The 26610-nt window shown below is 42.8% G+C and overlaps 1 pseudogene; it reads right to left on the minus strand.

Moving 5' to 3' along the window:
- LOC148220240 (F-BAR domain only protein 2-like) overlaps nucleotides 1-26610 on the minus strand; it is a 69266-nt pseudogene that overhangs the window by 37507 nt on the left and 5149 nt on the right.

Below are 26610 nucleotides of genomic sequence, written 5' to 3' on the forward strand. Positions count from 1 at the left end.
GGAGGTGGTCCAGATGCCAGAGTAGATTCCCCTGCAGCCCATGGTGAAGACCATGGTGAGGCAGCTGTGTCCCTGCAGCCCGTGGAGGTCAATGGTGGTGCAGAGATCCACCTGGAGCCCATGGAGAAGACCCATACTGGAGCAGGTGGATGCCAGAAGGAAGCTGTTACGCCATGGGAAGACTGCACTGGAATAGGCTCCTGGCAGTAACCTGTGGACCCATGGAGAGAGAAACCCACACTGGAGCAGGTTTGCTGGCTGGACTTGTGACCCTGTGGGGTGTTGCATCTCCCTAGATGTATCGGAAATGGTAGATTCCGTGACCCCTGCAATGTCCTGTGGTCTGGTCCCTCTCCCCTCCTGGCCATACCTAGCTGGCCGAGATCCAATTTCTTCCCGCCCCCCTTTCAGACCCTAGAAAAGACCTGTGCCCCCTGACCTCTTTCTCTTTCTCTCTTTCCCTCTTTCCCTCCATCTTTCCCTCTTTTCCCTCACTCTTTCTCCCTCTTTCCCTCTCTTTCCTTTTTTCTCTCCTGTCGCTCCTGGGGAACCACAAGAAATAAACCCCTGCAACCTCCCCAGGGGGAAAGAGCCTCTTTTGTTATCTTTTATTCACGTTCATGTGGCAGATCTGGAAGTCTTCACCCTAACATCTGAACTAGTCCGGAGGAAAGGGTAAAGACTCAAAGGGTCAAAGCCACAGTGGGGGACTCAACACTGGAGCAGGCTGTGCCTGAAGAACTGCACCCTATGGAAAGGGACCCACGCTGGAGCAGGGGAAGGAGTTCTCCCTCTGAGGAGGAAGGAGAGGCAGAAAGAACATGTGATGTACTGACTGTAACCCTCATTACCCATCCCCCTGTGCTGCTGCACGGGGAGAAGGTAGAGATTCGGGGATAAAGTTAAGCCCGGGAAGGAAGGGGAGGGGGGAGGGTGGTTTTAAGATTTGGTTTACTTCTCACTATCCTGCTCTGATTTTGATTGATAATACATTCAACTGCTTCCTGAAGTCGAGTCTGTTTCTCCCATGATGGTAATCAGTGGGTGATCTCTCCCCATCCTTATCTTAACTCATGAACTTTTCGATATATTTTCTCTCCCCATCCAGCTGAAGACGGGAGTGATAGAGTGGCTTTGGTGGGCACCTGGCATCCAACCAGGGTCAACCCAACACAAAAAGCAATTTAATAATGGAAAGAAAAAAAAGACAAAACGAATATAATAATAATAATAATAATAATAATAATAATAATAATAATAATAATAATAATAATAATAATAATAATAGCATTAGTTATAATGATAGTAAGATGGGAGGAGACAGAGAGAGAGTGACAGAAGCCAAGAGAAACAAGTGATGCACAATGCAGTTGATCACCACCCAGTTACTGATGACCAGCATGTCCCCAAGCTGTGATTGGCCCCTCCTGACCAACTGCCCCCAGTTTATATACTGGACATGATGCTCTATGGTGTGGAATATCCCTTTGGCCAGTTTAGGTCAGCTATTCCAGCTGTGCTCTCTCCCAGCTTCTTGTGCAGCTCTTCACTGGCAGAGCCTGAGACACTGAAAAGCCCTTGACTCAGGGTAAGCACTGCTCAGCAGCAACCAAAACATCAGTGTATTATCAGCATTATTCTCATACTGAATCCAAAACACAGCACTGTACCAGCTACTGAGAAGAAAGGAACTCTTATCCCAGCCAAAACCAGGGCATAGTGTAAATGATAGATCTGAAATTGAGTACAACGGAGAATTTAAAAACCCAACAATCAATACATACTATTTCATTAATTCCACTAAGTTTCCTTGTAGACAATTTTGGTGTTGAAGCAGGCTTTGGAAGGGGTACAATGGTGCCTATGGAAAGAGAATTTGTGGGCTTTGCTGAAAGAAAGCAAATTTAAGAAAATCAGTATTAGAAAGGTCACACTGAAAATAAATATGTACTCACTTGAACAGAATAACTGGAAATTATGCTTCTATTAAAAGTTCCTATTTTACAAGCCTCATTTTGTAAAATTTACCACTAATCATAAATGTTTTTAAAATAGGGCTGTGTGCTATCTGGAAATGTGACTCTAAAAATGGCATAATGGACTTTCTCATTTCTCTTGAATGATTTTATAACAACTATTCACAGACATTTGTATGTAAGAAGATAGTTTTACCTAAGTTCCCTTTTGTGTATAGTCTATATGGATTCACAATATAGGACAGTTTTTCATGTCTAACAACAAATGGATAATTCAGTGAAAATTCATATTTGGTCCTGGCTGACAATGGCATAACTGCATCAAATTATACCCTCTGAAATGCCACTGACTTCAATAAGTATACATCAATATAACAGATAAATTACTCTGTTGATTGCAAAAACACAGTAATTGCATATTATCTCTTAACCAAGCTATGAGAAGTAAAAAGCAGTTAAAAAAATACTGCCCTTGTGTAACCTAACAGACAGAACTTATAGATGGTGGCAATAGTACAAAAATGCCACTTTTACACAGTGACTTTTCTTAATAGAACCATACTTCAAAACAAATGTTAGAAACCAGCTAATGAGCATGACAGATCTAAAATTAATTTCAAAATAGACTGAAACCCTAATATATGACTATGCCGTTGCAGCACATCCTATCATCTCATTTAAATTATTCTGGATGGTTCTTCTTCAATCATATCACTTAATATTATTTTAAAATGTAACTTTTAAGTATGGCATTTTCTCAGGCATTCAGCATAACTCTGCTATCATTCAAGCACTGGAGTTTCATCACTGACTCGGGAAGAAACAAATTAGGCTAATACTGACCACATCTACCTTAAGAGATGCAAACTCAAATGTCCCCAAGTAAATTCACTTCTGAAACATCAGTCGTTCCTTTGAAATTTGTCTTATGCCCAGGAAGACATGCATACTTGTCTTGGTTTGAAAGACAGGTATGGTCTAAGGAAAGGCAAGAGCCTCCTTCCTGAGATGCAGAATGCAACCCCCTCCCTTTTAATTATTTTAGGTCCAAATCAGAGGCCTTCAGGCAGGAGATGTGGGGATAAGGGTAACAGTTCTTTACTGATATCTAACAAGGCAGAAAAACAACAACAGCTATAAAAATTGACAACAGAACAGTATAGCTCAGTTCCCGTCCCTTTTGGCCAAGGCCCTCTCTCCCTGCGCTCAGTTACCGGTGCTGGGCGCAGGGCAGGTCCCGCGCAGTTGAAGAGGGGCTGGGTGATGGCGGCAGCCCAGGAGTGAGAGGGGATGGAAAAGTGACTCTCCCTCACAGTGTCGGTCGTGGTGCTCAGCAGAGTGTCCGGAGATAGTAGGGTGAGATGGGAGAGCAGCAGAGCGATGTCCAACGGCAGGGACCGTGGATCTCAGTGCTGGGATGGCAGGGGAGATGACAGATCGGAGCCCGGGCTGTCCTCCCACTCCACGAGCCAAGAGAGAGAGAGTCCCCCGCTCCAGACCCCCCGTCCCACCTTTCCTTTTCCGGTTCCCCCCCCTCCCCCTCCATCCACCCCTCTACGAGAGAACATTATCTGTAGTTTTAAGGTGTAGCCACAACTACTTAGCATAACAATGGGAGAAATTCCACAGAAAGAAAAGGGAAGCATTCAACCCTCAACAATACTAAACATTAAGAAGTCTGCTGCAGTACCACAGGTATTCAGTGAGCTATGGCCCACTTGCCCAAAGGCACTTTTCCTTCATCCTATAAGTATGTAGCATTACCACATATCATCCACACTTCAAAACACTGTGTGTTAAAAAGAAAAAAATTTCAAATCGAAATTAACTTTATTTAATCTGAAAACATACATTCCTATTTCTACAAAAGCAAAGCTCTCAACATTTAAGAAAAGGCAATGCTTTTAATTATATAGTTTGAATTTTTCTTATTTCAAGCTGAATATTTACTTCATTGTCCTAACTTTAAATTAAGTTGGTGCTAACAAGTAGTTTAATATATTTTTAGAAAGAATCATGGAATCATTTATGTTGCAAAAGACCTCCAAGATCATCAAGTCCAACCATTAACCTAGAACTGCCAAGTCCACCACTAAACCATGTCCCCAAGTGCCATATCTACACAGCTTTAAAGTCCTCCAGGGATGATGACTCCAGCACTGGCCTGAGCAGCCTGTTCCAATGCTTGAGAACCCTTTCAGTGAAGAAATTTTTCCTGATATCCAACCTAAACCTCCCCTGGTGCAACTTGAGGCGATTTCTTCTCATCCTGGGAGAAGGGACCTACCCCCACCAGATCCCTCTAGGGAGCCTTCCTACCCTCCAGCAGATCAATACTCCCACCCAACTTGGTGTTGTCTGAAAACTTGCTGAGGGTGCACTTGGTCCCCTTGTCCAAATCATCATTCGAGATATTAAACAGAACCAGCCCCAATACTGAGCCCTGGGGAACCTCACTAGTGACTAGACGCCAACTGGATGTAGCACCATTCACCACCAGCAGAGTGTACCTGTCCAAGCCATGAGCCACAGCTTCTGCAGGAAAATGCCATGGGACATAGTATCAAAGGTTTTACTAAAGTCTAGGTAGACAACATCCCCAGCCTTTCCATTATCCACCAGGCAGGTCACCTGATCATAGAAGGAGATCAGGTTGATCAAGCATGTCAGGAAAATTAATCCACAAACACCAGAGGTTTATGTCCAAAAAGGAGACAGAGGAGTCCTTTTTGCTTTATTCGAATAAAGGGAGAGGCCATGGGACATTCCCCTGGGATCTCTCAAATTTTCGGAGGACGCAGCCTCCTTTTTATCCTATTTTCCCGGCCGCATTTCCCTCTCTCTTTCCCCATTGGCTTAGGTACTTGAGAGGCACAGACTTCCCGGAACGCCTGATACCTGAAATTCCCCTCTAATGTATAACCTTCCCTTTTAATTTTTAATTCTTATAGAATTCATAGTTTTCCCCCCCGTTGCTTCTTTCATCTTTCGATATCCAATTTCATTTATCAGCAGCCCTACAGTTTGTTTGTAAAGGCAAATATCTCTTTCCATTCATCAATCAGTGGAATCCATCCCATTGTTTCTTTTATCTCTCAGTGCTAGCCTTATCTATAGGCTGATCCACAACTCATTTGTAAAGACAAATTCAACATTCCTCTCAATCCCTCCTCTTTTATTTTTAATAATTGTCTTTACAAATTTTAGCTATCATTGACTTAATTTCTTGTTCCTGAGTTCTTTTTGGTTTTGTAATTATTTGGAGTGACATCAATTTCTATCCTTTTGTAACCATTTTTGGATCAGTAGGCGTGGCTATTACCTGCATCCCTTTGATCACATGTCGAATAAGTTGTACTAAGCAAGGGATCGTGCATGGTAAAAAGATTAGAGTTGCTACAGCACATAAGAGGAAAAAAAAGTAATTGTTTAACCTATAGTCCACCAGGTAGCCAAGAAAACATGTCCCATTCTCATAAAGGTTTTTGCTACTTTTTCTCCTAAGGTCAAAACAATTATTTTCCCATTTTTGGCTCCAACCTAACTGATAATATAAAGGTAACATTATTAAGAGAAACATTCTGATTGTGTAATCTAATTTCCTAACTTAATTTTTACTTTCACGTTGTCTTTCACACCACTTGTGGCGAGTGAAGGCACAGAAACGGCTTAATATAAAGAAAACAATGACAGCAAGGGTTGGCCCCCAGTGACTGGAGATCTGAGAGGAGGGATGCCCACACAGACTATTTCAGCAGGCACTCTGTGGGTGGGCACACGAGGCTTCCCCCGATGTCGACGCACTGGCTGCTGCTCCAGTCCACTCCTGTGGAGTGTCAGTCGCGGCTTCCCGTCCTTCTCCTCCAGTTGAGATGTCCAAATCTCTGGGGCTGCAGAGACCTTGACCCGAGTGTGATGGGTCCACCCGTGTTCAGCTGTCTTGACGGCTGTGTCTGTGCTCAGCAACACCTGGAAAGGTCCACGCCACTTCGCCACTAGTGGTGCTTCTTCCCACTCCTTAACCAGGACCCAGTCTTCCGGTTGGATGTTGTGAACAGCAAAGTCCAAAGGTAGGGTCTGTGCCAGCTGAGCTTCCTGTCGAAGAGATTTCACAGGAGACAGTATCCGAGCCACATATTGTTTCAAATACACATCACTTATCTCTATCCCCCCACTCGGCTGAGAATTACAAGGGTAAGGAATTCCAAACATCAATTCAAAGGGAGATAATTGAATATCTCCCCTGGGTCTGGCTCTTATCCTTGCTAAAGCCAGGGGCAGGAGCCGTACCCATGGCATTTTAGTTTCTATCACCAGCTTCAGGAGATGTTTCTTTATTTCTCCATTCATCCTCTCAACCTGGCCCGAACTCTGTGGGTGCCAGGGGGTATGGAGGTTCCACCGCATTCCTAAAGCAGTCATAACTCCTTGAAGAATTTTTCCTGTAAAATGAGTTTCCCTATCTGAATCTATCGCTTCCACCATCCCATATCTTGGAATTTTTTGTTCCAAAAATATTTTAACAACTGATCCTGTAGTTGCTGACACAGTTGGAAATGCTTCTGGCCACCCGGTTAATTGACATACTATTACCAGAAGATATTTAAATCTTGCCACTCGAGGCATTTCAGTAAAATCCACCTGGCATCTCTGGAAGGGACGTACTGCCCAACGCCTCCCTCCCCCGGCCAGTTTCTTTGTAACTTTGTTGTTGGTTTTAGCACAAGTCAAACAGCCTTCAGTGGCTCGCTTTGCCAGGCTAAAGAGACCAACAGCAGTGTTCATTTTGAGGAAGGCTTCTGCCAGTCCTCGGGAGCCCCAATGACTCCCTTCATGAAGTTGTTTTAACAATTGTAAGGCTAGAGCTTTTGGTATCCACTGCTTACCATCCTTTGTAAACCAATTATTTTCTTTTCTCTGCCCCACTCTTTTTAATTATCTCAAGTTCCTCTGGTGGAAAAGAGAGTTTCTCTGGCAGCGGTGCAGTTACTGGGAGCATAGGCAGGATCTTAGAGACTTGTGGCAACAATGCAGCTTTGCGAGCTTCTTCATCAGCCAGTCGGTTTCCTATTGCCTCCTCCGACCATCCTGCCTGATGCCCCTTAATGTGGATTATCGCCACCTTTTTTGGTAAATTCACTGCCTCCAATAGGCAAGAGATTAAGTTCTCGTGAGCTAATGTCGTTCCTTTGCAGCTTAATAAACCTCTTTCTTCCCATAGTTTTCCAAATGCATGTATTACCCATATGCATATTTAGAATCAGTAAAGATATTTACTGTCTTGTCCTGGTATAATTCACAGGCTCTCACAAGCGCGTACAGCTCTGCTGTCTGAGCTGATCAGGTGTGTGGTAACCTCCCCCCTTCCTTTAATTGCTTCCCATTCACGATAGAGTATCCTGTAAATCGTTTCCCTTCTACCACCTTGGAGGACCCATCAATGAACACATTCTCTCCCTCAGGCCAGGGAATATCCCGTAGATCTTCCCTAGCCCGTGTCTGGAGGTCTATAACCTGGATACAATCATGGATTTCTTTCTGGCCCCCCTTTTCTCCAGGGCCATTTAAATAAGAGGCTGGATTAAAAATTTCCCCACCTTTAAATTCTAAATCCTCCTGTTCCATTAAACAAGATCCATACTGTAATAATCGAGCACTCGTCATCCACTTAGAGGCTCTTTCAGTTAACAAAGCTTTAATCTGATGTGGGACTTTAACAATGAGATCCCCTCCCCTTGTCAGCTTTCAGGCCTCAGCCACCATCAGAGCTGTGGCTGCAAAGTACTGCAGACAATGGGGCCAGCCTCTGGCACCGGGTCTAACAACTTAGAAAAACAGGCAACAGGCCTCCGTGTTCCCCTATGCTCTTGCACCAAAATTCTTTTAGCATGACCCTGTTTGACATCCACATATAGCTGAAATTCTTTTTCTGCGTCTGGAAGAGCCAAGACTGGGGCCTTAACCAATTTGTCTTTTAATTTCTTAAAGCTTTTTTTCTTCTTCTGGTGTCCATACCACAACATTAGGACTGTTTTGAGTTAAAAAGTTATATAAAGGTCTGGCCACCACAGAAAAATCCTTGATCCATGCTCTACAGTACCCCACCAACCCTAAAAACTGCCGTAACTCTTTTTTAGTCTGGGGTAATGGTACCTGTAAAATTCCTTGTATCCTTTCTGGATCAATACACCGTAACCCTTCGGACAGAATGTGTCCCAAATATTTGACCTTCTTTTCTACTAACTGTGCTTTCTTTTTGGATACTCTAAGTCCCTTTTTTTGCAAGAAAATTAAGCAGCTTTACAGTAGCCTCTTCAACCACCTTTTCCTGTTCCCCTGATAAGAGCAAATCATCTACATACTGCAACAACTTGACTCCTAAGGGTGGAGTAAACTCTCTTAATATTTTCTGCAAAGCTTGCCCAAACAGAACTGGTGACTCTGTATATCCTTGAGGGAGTACTGTCCATGTCAATTGTTGTTTTATCATTTTCCCTCCTTCCTCCTGTTCCCACTCAAAAGCAAAATACTGTTTACTATCTTCTGTGATTGGACACCCCCAGAAAGCACCCTTCAAATCCAGTACAGAATAATACTGATGTGAAGAAGGGATTTGATTTAGGATTGTGTATGGATCTGGAACTGTGGGATGCCTTGGTTTGACAATCTCATTTATTATTCTTAAATCCTGCACCATTCTGTAAGTTCCATCCGGTTTCTTAACCGGCAGGATAGGGGTGTTATAGGGAGACATACACGGGTTTAAAAGACCTGCTTTTAGCAGGGACTCAATAACAGGCTGTAACCCCTTCTTTCCCTCCCTTGAAAGAGGGTATTGCTTTTTACACACCACTTGTCCTGGTTGCTTCAAATTGGAGAGGCTCTATGTCCAGTTTCCCATATTTCCCTGGAGCTGCCCATACTTCTGGATTTATTTTAGCATAAGCCTTTTCAGACATTTTACACAAAGATATCACAGTTTCGGACTCCGTGTCACTTCTTACAATGCTAATTTGCATTCCCATTCTAGCCATCAAATCTCTTCCCAGTAAATTACAATCACAATTAGGAACAAACAAGAATTCATGCAGTTCAAATCTGTCCTCCACATCTATTAACAGCTGTTGAATAAAATGCACTCGCTCATCCTTCCCGCTTACTCCTTGAATAACCAAGGATCTTTTTGACAATTTCCCCCCCTTAGGTATAAAATTTAAGGTGGACCGAGAGGCCCCCCGTGTCTACCAAAAAACACACCTCCTCTCGATCCGGACCCACCTTAAAAGTTATCAAGGGCTCCTGAGTGGTGGGTCCTTGGTATAATAGGAGCCCCTGACACCCCTAACAATCCATTTCTATTATTCTCTGGACTTCCTCCTCCTGAGGGTCCAGTTGTTTTTGCGGACACTCGTTTTTCCAATGCCCTTCTGCCCTGCAGATAGCACACTGGTTCTTCCCCAGCCGCTGTTTGGGTCGGCTGTCCCCTGCCGAGGAGGGAATCCCTTTGCCACTTCCTTGTGACCGACCCCGTCCCCTCTGTCCCTGGGGACCCCTTGGACCCTGTGGTTTATTCCTCTGGGGCTGCAAAAACTTTGCCATCATCTTTGCTTTAGCTTCTGCCTTTTCCTCATCCCTTCTTACACATATTTGCTGCGGTTTTCTAACCAATTCCTTTAGAGGCTTATTTTGCCACTTTTTATCTTTTTGTACCCCTTCCGTATATCAGGCCAGGCCTTAGTAATAAATTGCACCTCAAGCAATGTGTTGAAGGCTGGCCCTTCAGGATCCATCCCCCCGTGCTTCCTCAAGGCATCCCTAATCCTCTCCAACCAATGAGGGCTTTCCTGTTTTTCCTGTTCTAACGACAGAGCCTTAGCTATGTTGTTAGTTCTGGGAGCTGCAGACTTGATTGCCCTGATCAAATAAGCACGGTAATCGCAAAGGCGAGCCAGACTGGCCTGGTTATTTGGGTCCCACTGGGGGTCTGCCTGGGGGATGGCATCACCCACTGTAGGTGCATTGGGTCCAGCCCCCCCTGCTGCTTGTGGGTGTTCATCCTCCCACAGCTGCCGAGCTTTCTGCAAAATCATTCGTTTCTCTGATGACCCAAATAAAATTCCCAAAAGAAAATCCCAATCCTTCCATGTATTATCCGCATTTCCCAAATATTCCTCTATCTTTTCCCCCACCCCTATGGGATCATCCAAATATGGGGGTAATTCTTTTTTCAACCCTCTTATATCCTGGGTAGTAAGTGGTACAATTACAAACCCAAATCCTCCCCCTTGACCCCCCCAAAGGAACTTGACGGAGTGGCATCTGGTGTACCCCTGTCTCTTGGGGGGCTTCTGATGCCCTAAACTGAGCTCCTCTTCTAGTTCTGGGGGGTGATACAACATGCTGCTCCCCTCCCCCTACACCATTATCCTTCTCAGGTGGGGCTGTAGGAATAACATTTCCCTGATCCCCTTGCTCTGAAAGTTGAGGATACAGGCGACCTGCAGCTGGCTCTGGGTCAGCTAGCAACACTGGAGGACAAGACGGGGGAAGGTGCTGAAAAACATTCCAATCCTCACCACTTTCCTCTAAATACCTTCACAAAATTCGACACAAATGAATTTTATCTGTTCCATAAGTAGCCATATAAGTCCCCTTGCCAACTTATACTCTGGCCACACAAAATAACAATATTTTACCATAATTTCCATAGTTACTTCTGGGTGAATATACAATCTGTCCCAAGACCTCAGCATTCACCCCAAGGAACTCTCCGGGGGTATTATGGGATCGTCATCCCATTTGCCGGGGCCCCTTCGCGGCTTTACCTTTCCAACCCTCTCTGGGTGCCCCGTTTTACCTGTGCTACCCTCCATGGGTGCCCTCCCAGGTTTACCTGTGCTACCCTCCATGGGTGCCCTCCCAGGTTTGCTCCCCGAAGATCCCATTTTACTCACCGGTGAGATTTTCAGTAGTCCTTCCCTGCGGACTCTTCACGGACCCCCCTGGTCCGCCACTCGTCTGTCTCCTGGACAGTCTCGGGAACCCAATCAATCGCCCGGTGCCGGCCGGCACCAAGGGGAGCTGATCACCGAAACTGGGTGAGGCGCGCCTTCAGCTCCGCTCGCCGCCCGCCGCCCCGGACGGTGGAAAGATCCCGGACGAGCCCCCAAATTGTCAGGAAAATTAATCCACAAACACCAGAGGTTTATGTCCAAAAAGGAGACAGAGGAGTCCTTTTTGCTTTATTCGAATAAAGGGAGAGGCCATGGGACATTCCCCTGGGATCTCTCAAATTTTCGGAGGACGCAGCCTCCTTTTTATCCTATTTTCCCGGCCGCATTTCCCTCTCTCTTTCCCCATTGGCTTAGGTACTTGAGAGGCACAGACTTCCCGGAACGCCTGATACCTGAAATTCCCCTCTAATGTATAACCTTCCCTTTTAATTTTTAATTCTTATAGAATTCATAGTTTTCCCCCCGTTGCTTCTTTCATCTTTCGATATCCAATTTCATTTATCAGCAGCCCTACAGTTTGTTTGTAAAGGCAAATATCTCTTTCCATTCATCAATCAGTGGAATCCATCCCATTGTTTCTTTTATCTCTCAGTGCTAGCCTTATCTATAGGCTGATCCACAACTCATTTGTAAAGACAAATTCAACATTCCTCTCAAGCAGGTCCTGCCTTTCCTAAACCCATGCTGGCTGGGCCCGATCCCCATGTTGTCCTGTACCTGTCACTTGATGGCACTCAAGATGATCTGCTCCAAAACCTTCCCTGGCACTGAGGTCAGAATGACAGGCCTGTAGTTTCCTGGATCCTCCTTCCAGCCCTTCTTGTAGATGTGCCTCACATTTAATAAATTCCAGTCAACTGGGACCTCCCTGGTTGACCAGGACTGCTGATAAATGGTTGAAAGTCACTCAGTGAGCACTTCAACCAGCTCCCTCACTACTCTTGGGTGGATCTCATCCTGCCTCATAGACTTGTGTGTGTCTAACTGGTGTAGCAGGTCACTGACCATTTTCCCATAGATTATGGGAGCTTCATTCTGCTCCCTGTCCCTGTCTTCCAGCTCAGGTGGTGGGTACCTGAGAACAATTAGTCTTACTATTAAATATATATTAAAAATATTTTAAAATATTTATCTTTAAATATGTTACAAAAGTGGATTGAGTAGCCAATAATCTTATCTGAATACCTGAGAAAGATACAATCTAACGAATTCCATAAGCTACATTTGTTATAAAACATAACTTTTAAGGAAAATGAAGTGGAGGAATAAGTTGCACTTAAAACCCTAACGGTTACATAGCAATGTTGGTTGCTACTAAGAGGACATTACTAAAGCCAAGAAGAATTAGCACTAGTTGAATATAATTCTCCTATTGATAAATGTATTCTTTCTCACTCTTCTTCAATCTGTATGAGCAGGTACAGATGAAAACAGAAAGCCATGACTGTGAACAGTGAACGTATTTTTGGAAAAGGAATACCCAGCTAAAAGAAACAGAGACCACTTCCTTTCTCATGCACATGGGAGGAAGTCTCTACATTAAGACAGTAGGGATTGAAGAACAGATATGCAGTAGGCAGACCAAAGAGAACTATGAAACAGTGTCCGCTACTGTTAGCAAATAGTAGATTCCACCTTAAATCCCCTGAGATAATCAACATAAATAATTTAATTGAATAATTTTAGTAAGCAGGTTCTAACATAGCACTATCTGGTTTTGTTTGTATCTCCTTCTTTCTTAACTAGTTTCTCAACATCTCCTGCTCTGTCTCTTCAACACATGTAGCCGCTTACATGCTATTTTGCCTCCCTCTCCCTTACTGCCTTTTGAATGTAAAAATCAATATTGCCTGTTTCTGTAAACTCCCTCCCCCTTCAAGACCAAGTTTCAGGAAAGCCTGCCAGTATCCTGCCCACACTAATATACTCCAAAAACCTGCATCCAAAATTCACACTCAGTTTCAGCCCCTCCACCTCCCATATTCCTCAGCCCATCTTCTTCCTCCTAATACACCTACTCTCAGATGGTGCCAAGAACTCCCCCATAGTTCCAAACTCACTTCTGCCATTTTTCTCCCCCACACACCTCCTAACAGATTCATGGTTTCCTACAGGAAACAAGTTCATCACAGCAAAGCTCCACAGTGGCTTTGTGCTGCATAGGTCAACAGGCTTTCATGGAAAGAAGAAACCCATCCCTATTCACAGTGCCAATTCAGCATCTCAGGTGCTGTGACAACCTCCACTTAATTTACCAACTTTGTAAAAATAGGATTCTATTCTTCCTCCAGCATAGATGATGATTATTTTTTGTAATGAGAGAATGAGAGAAAAAAAAGACAAAAGCAAGATAGAATTTTCCTAAGGTTTCTAGTGTTCCCTCTTCCCCCTTGCTCCCTAGCTTGAACACCTGGCATACTGCACTCCAAGTTGTGTATATTCATAACATAGGATGCTGCTTTGCAAAATTCTTTCATTTCAATAGTCAAAGCATATCTCCTTGCAATGACTAAAAAAGCAAGAACAGAACATCCCACAGAATATGCAGAAAACCTTTTCTACTATCAAATATTTTACCTGAGGAAGATGAGGATACCAAAGAGGCTTGTAGAAGAAGATTCAGGAGAATTGCTAAAGAGTGGATCCCATGCCAGAAAGTCACTGTTTCCCTTTCTATAGTAAGTGTTACAATTAGAATATTAATGAAGTATGTATATACTCATAAAAATATAATTACAACTTTGGTAATTCATATTCAGTATTAGTTAGGTTTTGCATTCAAAAATTAAAAGTACTTACAAATTGTAGGTCAAGGAACTGATTTACACATAAGGAAACTATTCAAACTGGTAATTGGTGGGAGTCTGTATGTAGATATATTTCATAATGTCAGTAAATTATTTTCATTTTCAACAAGGCGTACATCTACAAATCAATTTGTTTCAGTATATACATATATGAGCAATGTATATAGACTTATCCAAATTTGGGACTTGTAATCTTAAACATTTTACAATGGAACAGTATAAATATGTCAGAAAGTAAATCCATCCTATAGAAAACCTGAAATTTTAAGCAAAGCCAATATTTTGTAGTCACATAATTATAAATATCACTTGAGACAGATCAGAACGAAGCAAACACATTAGAAGGGGAAAATGAGTGGATAGAAATCTCCATTGTTACATACTCATTAACTCTTACAATGCAATAAGCGCCTGGCTTAAAATAGCAGTCAACTGATATTGCCAATGAGTCTCAGAGTCTTAAATCAAAATAAGACCAAATTCCCCCAAAATTATACTTGATATAATTTTAAAAGTTGAACTTACTCATTAGCTGGAGCAGAAAGCTTTGATTTTGTTAGCTCTTCACCTAAGGAAAAGACACAGCATTATCATCACTCTAAAATAAAAATCTTTCAGCTTCATTATTCTCTGATAATATTAATTCAGATGCTCCCGAAATACCCTCTAAAAGTAGAGGACTAAACAGAGCAATGCATTTCAGGAAGAAGTGCTGGTCACTTGAAATTTCTTCCTTAAATTATTCTGTTTACATCAATATTATTCTTCAGGAAAGCTGGTTTGGTTTCACATTGAGAAAAACACTAGAGACTAATGCTCTGTCCTCTATCTCCATGGCCATATTTTGTGGATGATACTAAACATGTGCAGATGGAAGGGTTTTAACAACTTACACAAGAGTTATTTCCATGGATATTCCCCCATACACACTTTGGCTCTTGGACTTGTTTGTCATCACTGTCACAGACAGACTCATCTGTTTCCCAGAACAAGGAACAGCTGAGTATACAAAAAAAAAAAGAGGTCTTTGACTGGCTTCTACTAGCTGCTTTGAAATTTTGACCAAATAACTTATTTTGTCCAGTGAATTTATTGTGAGTCATTAAAAAGCAAATATCATGAAGGTATCTAGAACTGACAATAATTTTTTTCTACTTAAAATACAGAGTTAATAAGTTTATTTCTTCAATAATAAATGTTTTCATGCCATGTTAAAAAAACTAATGTAAATAGACTAAAATTTAAATATTCACACTTAGTAGATGCATTTTGATTAGTTTGTGCCTGAAACAGAAAAGAATAAATTCTTTTACTAACTGTCAAATAAAACATTAATAGTCCCAGGGTTCTTATTTTGACTCAACTTTCCATGTGTTATTTTGCTTTGAATGCCAGGGAGACCATTTTGGAGCTTGCAGAAGACCAAAACACGAGCCAGGACAGAGCAGCTAATGCATACCCACCACACACAAAAGGCGGGAATGAAGACTAAAGAGCTGACAAAGGCAACAGCATGACTAAACCCTTTGACAGGCTGGGCCAGTAAAATTAAACAGCTTTTATATCACATAGTATGCCTGAAAGGTAAGCATAGAAACATTCCTAAGGTTTTCCCAATAACTTTCTTACATATTACACTTGCTTGGTTTTAATCTAAAAATGTGAATAAAAAGCCATTCTTTACTTACAGAACTGTGTTTCTGCTTTTATAATGGGGAGGGAAGACAAAAATAATTATTAGTATTTTAATATGAGTAATATTTTCGTTAAAATCAGTCATCCATATTGTGATGTGACTACTGTACTAGCATACTTTAAGACTATTTATTTGCAATATCATCCCACAGTATAAAGGATCATTCTGTGGTTTGAGAGAATACTTACAATAAAGCTGCACTGTAAAAGTTATATGTATCCACATTATATGATCTGATTTTAAGGTTTGTATTTTACTGAATATGAATTAGTAAATTATGTTAAAAGCCATGCTCAGCTAACTCCATATGTATTCAAATGTCTTGTGGTGGCAACAGCAGAAGGACAAGGACTAAGCACTCCCAAGACTCAAAGTAAAGTTAAAATCTAAGAAGGGGGAATTACTTAGCATGAAATTGCAATAAAGCATATCAAAGATGACCTAGTCCACAAGAAAAAAAAATATTGAACTTGAATCTAGAATAAATTCTGAACAGTAAAATATATGTAACACTAACAATTCCTTGCCACTTCTCATTAAAAATACAAGGAACAAAATTACTTACAGATATTGCTGGAGAAAGAGCAATGTTCACTATAGATACTTTCAATTCATCCAAGGAAGGCATGGTATATTGAGAGGTATTATATGATTGGATGGGTTTTATTTCTACATGGAACCTCCTGGGTTCATCTTCTTCAGAGTCAGAATCACTGGATGAATAGAAATGGTTCTTTTTGGTATGTTTTTTCAGTTAAGGTAGAAATACTTCAAATTCATCTCTCTGCTATGTTTCACAATTACTCTACAAAATGGTCATATTAAGTAAACACCACAGATAAACAATGCTGCCTAAGCTCTTTGTGTACTTATACAGACACTTCAATTATATAACACTGTTCAAAATACACAACTCAGAGTTAAAATTTAGTTTTTACATTCCATTCATTTTCATGACGGTATTCTGTTATCCAAGAAACAATATTATATAACTGAGCAACTATGTATTTGAAAGTATCAAGATATGATGATTCTGCAGTAGCAACACTTCTGTATGTTAAATTTATGATTTCCAAGATTCAGTGAGGGATCCTAACGCATACATGAAAAATGTATGCATGGTAGAAATCCTTTTAAACCAAGTGAGGAAAAGTCCTAGCCTTTCTAATTAGCAGTGAAATGCCCATCTATCCTTGTTACAGAGAGGAGGGCAGTTTAGTGCTGTGTGGGTGTGACCAAGGTGTTATTCTACATCATCTACATCATCACTGTGGGCTTGGTTTCAGCAGGAAAATGCACTTGCTCATCCTTCCCGCTTACTCCTTGAATAACCAAGGATCTTTTTGACAATTTCCCCCCTTAGGTATAAAACTTAAGGTGGACCGAGACGCCCCCGTGTCTACCAAAAAACACACCTCCTCTCGATCCGGACCCACCTTAAAAGTTATCAAGGGCTCCTGAGTGGTGGGTCCTTGGTATAATAGGAGCCCCCGACACCCCTAACAATCCATTTCCATTATCTTCTGGACTTCCTCCTCCTGAGGGTCCAGTTGGTTCTGCAGACTCTCGTTTTTCAAATGCCCTTCTGCCCTGCAGACAGCACACTGGTTCTTCCCCAGCCGTTGTTTGGGTCGGCTGTCCCCTGCCGAGGAGGGAATCCCTCTGCCACTTCTTTGTGGCAGACCCCCGTCCCCTCTGTCCCTGGGGACCCCTTGGACCTTGCGGTTTATTCCTCAAGGGCTGCAAAAACTCTGCCATTATTTTTGCTTTAGCTTTTGCCTTTTCCTTATTCCTTCTTACATATATCTGCTGTGTTTTTCTAACCAATTCCTCTAGAGGCTTATTCTGCCACTCTTTATATTTCTGTACTCCTTTCTTTATATCAGGCCAGGCCTTACTAACAAATTGTACCTTAAGCAATGTCTTGAAGGCTGGCCTTTCAGGATCTATCCCTCCGTGCTTCCTCAAGGCATCCCTAATCTTCTCCAACCAATGAGGGCTTTCCTGTTTCTCCTGTTCTAACGACAGAGCCTTAGCTATGTTGTTAGTTCTGGGAGCCGCTGACTTGATTGCCCTGATCAAATAAGCACGGTAATCACGGTGAGCCAGACTGGCCTGGTTATTTGGGTCCCACTGGGGGTCTGCCTGGGGGATGGCATCATCCACCGTAGGTCCATTTGGTCCAGCCCCCTCCCGCTGCTTGTGGATGTTCATCCTCCCACAGCTGCCGAGCTTTCTGCAAAATCATTCGTTTCTCTGATGACCCAAACAAAATTCCCAAAAGAAAATCCCAATCCTTTCACGTATAATCCACATTTCCCAAATATTTATTTATCTTTTCCCCTACCCCTATCGGATCATCCAAATATTTTTTTTTTTTAACCCTCTTATATCCTGGGTAGTGAGTGGTACAATTACAAACCCAAATCCTCCCCCTTGACCCCCCCAAAGGAACTTGACAGAGTGGCATCTGGTGTACCCCTGTCTCTTGGGGGGCTTCTTATGCCTTAAACTGAGTTCCTCTTCTAGTTCTGGGGGGTGATACAACATGCTGCTCCCCTCCCCCTACACCATTATCCTTCTCAGGTGGGGCTATAGGAATAACATTCTCCTGATCCCTTTGCTCTGGAAGTTGAGGATACAGATGACCTGCAGCTGGCCCTGGGTCAGCTGGCAACATTGGAGGACAAGACGGGGGAAGGTGCTGAAAAACATCCCAATCTTCACCACTTTCCTCTTCTCCTTTTTTTTTTTTTTTTAATTTCTCTAAATACCTCCACAAAATTCGACACAAATGAATTTTATCTGTTCCATAAGGTGGCCATATAAGTCCCCTTGACAACTTATACTCTAGCCACACAAAATAAAAATATTTTACCATCATTTCCATAGTTATTTCTGGGTGAATATACAATCTGTCCCAAGACCTCAGCATTTTCCCCAAGGGACTCTCCCGGGGTATTATGGGATCGTCATCCCTTTTGCCGGGGCCCCTTCGCGGCTTCACCTTTCCAACCCTCTCTGGGTGCCCCGTTTTACCTGTGCTACCCTCCATGGGTGCCCTCCCAGGTTTGCTCCCCGAAGATCCCATTTTACTCATCGGTGAGATTTTCAGTGGTCCTTCCCTGCGGACTCTTCACGGACCCCCCCTTGTCCGCCACTCGTCTGTCTCCTGGACAGTCTCGGGAACCCAATCAATCGCCCGGTGCCAGCCGGCACCAAGGGGAGCTGATCACCGAAACTGGGTGAGGCCCGCCTTCAGCTCCACTCGCTGCCCGCCGCCCCGGACGGTGGAAAGATCCCGGACGAGCCCCCAGAATTGTCAGGAAAATTAATCCACTAACACCAGAGGTTTATGTCCAAAAAGGAGACAGAGGAGTCCTTTTTGCTTTATTCGAATAAAGGGAGAGGCCATGGGACATTCCCCTGGGATCTCTCAAATTTTTGGAGGACGCAGCCTCCTTTTTATCCTATTTTCCCGGCCACATTTCCCTCTCTCTTTCCCCATTGGCTGAGGTACTTGAGAGGTACAGACTTCCCGGAACGCCTGATACCTGAAATTCCCCTCTAATGTATAACCCTCCCTTTTAATTTTTAATTCTTACAGAATTCATAGTTTTTCCCCCCCCCGTTGCTTCTTTCATCTTTCGATATCCAATTTCATTTATCAGTAGCCCTACAGTTTGTTTGTAAAGGCAAATATCTCTTTCCATTCATCAATCAGTGGAATCCATCCCATTGTTTCTTTTATCTCTCAGTGCTAGCCTTATCTACAAGCAGATCCACAGCTCATTTGCAAAGACAAATTCAACATTCCTCTCAGACCAGATGGCTATCTCTAACTGATTATCACCCAAAGGCTTTGTGTAAGAATGTTTATTCAACCTACCACTGCTTATGACAACAAAAATCCAAAAAAATTTTTGACTACAATAAGAAACCAATAAGACCAGGCTGCAAACCGAGGTTCGATGGAGCGTGGAGTGGGCGGTGACCGCTCACGTTCCCCAGCGCGCTGCTTACTCTTTCTATATCAAATAAAGCAATCTAAATTTTGCTGAATATCGAGACTTTTGTCTCTCATTTATAACAATTTGGTGCCGAAACCCGGGACGTCCTTGGAGCCCTGAGAGGCACTGCGATTTCGGGGAGGCGCCCCACTGCTGTGGCCCCGGTTCGTCAGTGATTCTCGGGACCCATCGACGTACCTCACCATATAGACTGAGCAAGGAAAATCTCCCCGGAAGACCGCGGCAAAATCACCTGTAATTCTCGTGCACGAAGACACAGACAGGAGCATCAGACTGTGAGTATCTGTCTGGTTTGGTGGGGATGACTGTGTGCTTGCCTAAATGAGATGTGGCCTTTGCTGCGATGTGAGAGTGGAGTCCTTCTATCTGCGTTTCCAGCATCCCGCGTGGGACCTGGCCGGTGACCGGACAAAGCGAGTGAGCACAAAGGGAGAGACTGATTTTCTTGTCCTAGCCCAGGTAGAGGCTAGGTCCTTCCCATCCTAGTCCAGGTAGAGGCTAGGTCCTTCTCATCCTAGTGCAGGCAAAGGCAGGATCCAGGGAGGGGGGAAGGGGGAGGAAAAGAAAAACAGATTGCAACACACCAGTCACGGAGGGAGAAGGGAAAAGCTGCTTTTCCCATCCCAGCCCAGGTAGAGGCGGGTTCCAGTCCATCCTGACCCAAGGAGAGGCAGGAGTTCGGACAGAACACATCGGGGAGTACAAACAACTTAAGACAGTCCCTTGAGGTAAAAATGGGACAAAGAGGGTGTAAGATTCTGAGTCCCAAGGACCCATGAAGAAGTTCAAGTTCATTTGGTCCACAAGGAGACCGGGAAAATAAAGACAAGACAAGTAGGTTGCCAGAAATACCACCAGGCAGTCCTTTGGGAGTAATATTAAGATGTTAAGACACAGGGGCAGTATACAGAGGAAAAAGTAGAGAAAAATTGATTCAATATTGCATGGTGGAATGGACCAAAGAAATGATCCGTAAAGATAACCTATACTGGCCCATGTTCAGATCATTTGAGGGTTGCATTTGTCGGGTATTAAACACATACGTGGCTTGTAAAAAACCCTTTAACAGAGAGGAATGTGATCATGCTGCCCTGTGGGCAAAACAGTCCAAGCCATCCTTAATATATACTTTAAAAGAAAAAGAGAATGAGGATAAAAAAAGGTTACCTGGGAACCCCTCGATAATCTCCCACCTCCGTATAATACAGAAAATACAGGAGACCTCCCCACGCACCCACTTCTCCTCCTGGTACTCCCATAGCTCTAAGAACTCGTTCCACTCAAAGAAATACCAGGAGAGATAGTATCACCAGAGAGGAGGGACATAACTACACAAAGGGTCGCCTTTACCCCCTGAGGGAAGTGCCATTAGCAGGACAACAGGCTGGATTAATTGGATTTGTAAACGTTCCCTTGAACACAGGGGAAGTAAGAAACTTTAAAAAAGAAATGGGAAAACTATTAGAAAATCCTATAGGAGTATCGAAGAGACTAGATCAATTCATCGGACCAAGTATGTATACTTGGATGGAATTACAATCTATATTAATTATCCTATTCACCACGGAAGAACGAGAAATGATCAGACAGGCTGGAATGAGGGTATGGGACCGGGAGCATCAGATTGGACCTAGGGGAGACCAGAAATGGCCATTAAATAATCCTAACTGGGATAATCAAAATGATGTCCATCGCCAGAATATGATGGACTTAAGATGGATACTCGTTAAAGGTATCCGAGAATCAGTTCCTAAAGGACAAAATATTAATAAAGCCTTTAGTGAACAACAAAAAAAGGATGAATCCCCGACTCACTGAGGACAGATCTCCAAATGTACTCCGGGATAGACCCTGATACACAAGTGGGTCAGGCACTCCTCAAAACCCAATGTGTTGCTCGATCATAGGGAGATATTAGGAAGAAATTAGAAAAGTTAGATGATTGGCAAGATCGAGGGTTACAAGAATTGCTAAAAGAAGCACAAAAATTTTATGTAAGAAAGGATGAAGAGAAGCAGAAAGCAAAAGCTGAAATCTTTATAGCTGCAGCTTGTGAAACACAGAAAGAAATGCAGCATAAAGGGGGAGGGAAACCACGAAAACCCCCACCGAAACAAGGAAATGAAGCAGGAAATAATTCACCAAGGCAAACCTACTTTTACTTTAACAAGAAAAGTCATATAAAGAAAAATTGTAAGGAACGGATACAGGATGAAAAAATGTTCCAGGAAGACGAATAGGGGTGTCAATGGCGGTATGTATTAGGGACCATACCATCTAAAGACCCCTTGATAAAATTAGAGATCGGTCCCCAGGGAGAGGAGGTGGAATTTTTAGTAGATACAGGAGCCGAAAAATCCACAATTAAACACCTACCAAAAGGCTGTAAACCTAGTAAAGAAACGGCACTCCTGGTTGGAGCAAAAGGTAAACCATTTCGGGTCCCTATTATTAAAAATGTGCGAATTGAGACCCGGAACAAAATTGAATTAAAAGATCTGCTGTTACTGCCAGAGGCAGAAAATAATTTATTGGGGAGGGATTTAATAATAGCATTGGATTTGAAAATTGAAGTATCCCAAGGGCAGCTTAAAATTTTTGCTTTAACCCAAAAGGACGAGGAGCAAATATGTCCTGAGGTGTGGTACACCCCTGGAGAAATAGGGAAGTTAAAAATGAAACCTATCAAAGTGCAAATGACTAATCCCGATTTACCTATCCGAGTTCATCAATATCCAATATCACTGGAAGGGAGACGGGGCCTTAAGCCTCTCATAGAAAACCTTTTGCAACAAGGGGCTTTAGAACCATGTATGTCCCCACATAATACTCCTATTGTGCCTGTCAAAAAGACAGACGGGAATTACAGATTGCTACAGGATTTGAGAGGTATAAATCAGCGAACTGTTACCAAATTTCCCATAGTAGCAAACCCTTACACTCTCTTAAACCAGTTGTCTCCTGACTACACTTGGTATAGCGTAATAGATCTAAAAGATGCCTTCTGGGCATGCCCATTAGAGGAAAGTAGTAGAGATTGCTTTGCCTTCGAATGGGAAGATCCTGATAAAGGCAGGCAACAACAACTGCTTTGGACAGTATTGCCTCAGGGCTTTACAGAATCTCCCAATCTCTTTGGACAAGCCCTAAAAGAATTAATGCAGTCTTTTGAGTCACCAGAAGGGCTGTGATTGTAGCCCGTTCATTAAAAAAAATAAGGTGTCCATATTGTACTGAATTGTGGTGGTGTCATTCCTATGGTGGGTATCCCCCATTCGCATTATGTGTTCAATGTAGAAGAAATAAATGTAAAGAAACTATTAAGGTACTTAATACCCTATCAGCACAAGGAGAAATCGAAATTAATGATCATAACTAGTGAGAGTTATTTAAGAATGAAACAAGGAAAAAAAAAAACAACCCAGAGCAAAAGTATTGGCAAAAGAGTGTCAGAAGGGTTGCGTATACCGTGCTGTTGCTACTGTACCTCGTATTGGAATATTAAAGCTAAAAGCTGGAAGAAAATTAAGAAACACTACCAAAAGAGAAAGACAAAGTGGGAGACCCCAGGACATATTCCCTGCTGCCAAGAAGATCAAACAAACCTCGGCTACTGGCAGCAACCCCGTAGGCCTTGAGGGAGGCAGAGAGATAAAAATGGTCATGGGAGTCATCCTATTGCGAATGATGATAAAAGGAAATAGTGCTGATGCTTGTTCCAAGTGTTACCAGATGATTAGGTACGGCGGACGGCGGACGCACTGTATCCACCCTTGCCTTCCACACGCACATCAATTCAGCCTGCTATAATCAGCACAACTTAGAAACCTGCACTATTATGGGAAGAAGTTACTGGGTAGCCACCAATTTGAGAAAAGGAGGGTGGGCTCCATCGGCATACCAAAGTTGCCCAGTAGGAGAGACACACCTCTGCTTCACAAAAGAAGGTATGTGGGGATATTCAAATCAGGGAGGAGCGCAAGATCACTACAAGGAGAAATTGATTAAAAAAATTTATAACTAAAATGTTCAAAGGAACAAAGCAAACCGTAGGAAAAGTTTTAACTTGTATGAAAAAAATAAAACAACAACTCAGTGAACAGCACTTACTCACCTTGGGAAAAAAAATTATTTGTAGAATTAATGAAAAAAATTACTGCTGAACTTAACTCACTGTTGAATATGTAAAGGAATGCAGATGACTAAACAATGGCCATGCAGGCCAGAGAAGGATTAAGGCCAGAACGGTTGTTACAGTGAAATCAAACAGAAATATCGAAGTGGAGTTAGTGAAAAGTTTAATAATTGTGAATGCTGCTTAGAAATTGATGATAATAGTGAAGTAATTACTAAAATTGCAGAAGAAATAAAAAGAATAGCCCATGTACCTGTACAAACCTGAAACTCTATGCTTAATGACAATTGGTGAAATAACCTGTTAGGGGGAACTTGGTAGAAGAAATTAAGGTTTATGTTAACATGTGCATTATTAGGACTACTGTTCATCCCTTGTCTTGTTCCATGCTTCATTCGACTAATCCAGTCGGTGGTTCAAGGAATATAAGTTGCTACAATACCAATAGACCCTACCTGCAACATAAGTAGCAGTCTAGGAATGCCACAAAACTGTTATATCCTCTTTAATGGATTTCCAGGTGAGTGGACTAGGGTGGGAGTAGAGGAAGGCTTCTCTCTGCTCCTTTGGGCTAAGCAATATGACTGAGCTGTTCAGTGAGGTAGTGTGAGCATTATAGGGTACAGAGTATCCATTGCAATTGACTCCTTTTCTTGAGTAGTGGAGTAGCTGACAGTCAAATCTCTGCTCCTAAGATGTGCCAGTGACAGAGAAACAGTGTACTGTGCCTGTTGTGGGTTTGGTTTTTCTGTGAATTTTTTCCTATTTGTTACCTATAAAGTGGGACACTGAGAAAAGGGCAGTTGATGCCTGGGGGGAATGAATGATGGACAATAAAAAGTCAAACGACGTGGCTGAGTGTTTTGGCATACCGGTAGAATGGTTCTGGGGGACACGGGGGAAGGGGAGGGAGGGACGGGACGGGGACCTCTCCTGCGCAATTAATCTTTTTCAACACTGTTGTGGAGCTCTGCCTGTGGTCGGCTTGTGAGCCCGTCGCTTGCAAGAGAGAAGCACTGAGAGACAAACACAGTCCACCTGGGTGTCTGGGGAAGTTGTCCCTTCCCCGCTTCTCCCCCCACCCAGAGCCACCAAGTGGAGGGCTGCTTGTGCTGCCCGAAACCCCAAGTAAAACACAAACTAACAGAGTGTCAGTTTATGCGGTGCTTTATTCAGGGCCCGGGGACCTGCGGACTCGCGTCCCAAGTCAGGATCCCACTGGTTCCCTTTTTAGAGGGTTTTTTATACCCTTTTTACAAATGGTTTATGTGCAGAAGTACACATTCTTCTATAGATACATTCACCTTGAAGATAGCATTTTGCGTCATAAATCTTACATGGTTGCTTATCTTAGGACTATAGTGTTTTCCCCCTCAATCTCCCTCTTACGCCACTGCCCACCACCAGTACTTTATTTATGTTTATACTTTAACCTTATCACTAACGGTTCTGCATGCTCTCAGCACAGCACATTCCTAAGTTAGTTTCCCAGGGCCTACTCTGGGAACTGCAGTCTTCAAGCCTTAGCATTACTACTACTATTAAGGTTTATACACTTTATATTCTAATATTCAGGATTTCTAGTCCATACGGTAACACTTGGAGCCTGAGCAACACCCCTGTCGTACCTTTTCTCTGTAGGGTAGTGCAACATCGTGATAAAGCCCTGCCTCCCTTCCCAGCGTGTATTGGCTGCTGTTAGTGGTGCCGAAGACCGATCACGGCTCACGTGGGTGCCGGGGGGAGTCGACCCTTCTTCTCCCTCATCTGAGCTGCCATCACCACCAGGGAAGTCCCAGTCTTGCATCAGAGTGCCCCCTGAAGCTGTGAGGGAGGTACTGCAGTCCCTCTGCCTCAACAAGAGCCAACAGAGCTCCTTTCTGGTTGTGGTCGTTAATTACACCAAAGGGGAAATTGCTTGACGAGAGGCAAGAGGCTGTTACTGGGTTTTCCTTTTTGTTTTGTATTGTTGCTGTTTGTCTGTCTTGTTATGTGTATATATATTTTCTAGTAAAAAACTGTTTTTCCTTTTCCCATATCTTTGCCTGAAAGCCCCATAATTTCAAAGTTATAATTTGGAGGGAAGGGCTCATCTTTTCCATTCCAGGAAGGTTCCTGCCTTCCTTGGAAGACACCTGTCTTTTAAACCAGGACAGTTTCCTACCCTACTACCTGCTTATAACCCTTATTTTGAAAACAGCATTATAGAACCCTGTAGCATGGTAGTTAGTCACTGTAAATCTTGCAGAATGTTCTCTTAGAAGATTTAGTGTCATTCAGAGCAAAATGTATTTGTTAGTGTTTCAGTAGCTATATATGAGAAAGAATTTGATTGAAAATGCTCACATATTTAAAATGTTAAATTTGCAAATAGTATCTAAGACTCTAGTGTATTTTGAGAGAAAACGTCTCTACTGAAAAGACTATCCTATGAAATACGATAGGGGAACTTGCATTATATTGCCCATTTTCATAGGCCTTTGTTGAACTCAGTACAGTATGTCAATGTCTCTCTTGTGTGGGGAGTCCAGAACTGGACACAGGGCTCCAGGTGTGGCCTCTTTTTCTTTAGGCTAACTTTCAATATTATATGTATATGTGCCTCTGAGGTATAGCAGCAGTGGTATAGTAAATCTGAATGAGTAATAGCTTGCTCAAAAGGTTGAAGTACATTTGAAATAAATGTTCCATTTATAAAGTAAATGTGGACAGGATCCTAAAGTTTCTTCATTAGAATCTGTTTTTCATTTAACACATCTGCAACAGTCCTTGTTTCCCATCTCATGATAATTGTGTTGCTGAACACAAAATCATAGAATCATAGAATATGCTGAGTTGGAAGGCACCATGATCATCGAAGTCCAGCTCCTAACCCTGTACAAGACAACCATGAGAATCACACCATGTACCTGAGAGCATTGACCAAACACTTCTTGAACTCTGGCAGGAAA

Source organism: Sturnus vulgaris, chromosome W (genome assembly GCF_052056855.1).
Source record: "Sturnus vulgaris isolate bStuVul1 chromosome W, bStuVul1.hap1, whole genome shotgun sequence".
NCBI classification, from domain to species: Eukaryota; Metazoa; Chordata; class Aves; order Passeriformes; family Sturnidae; genus Sturnus; species Sturnus vulgaris.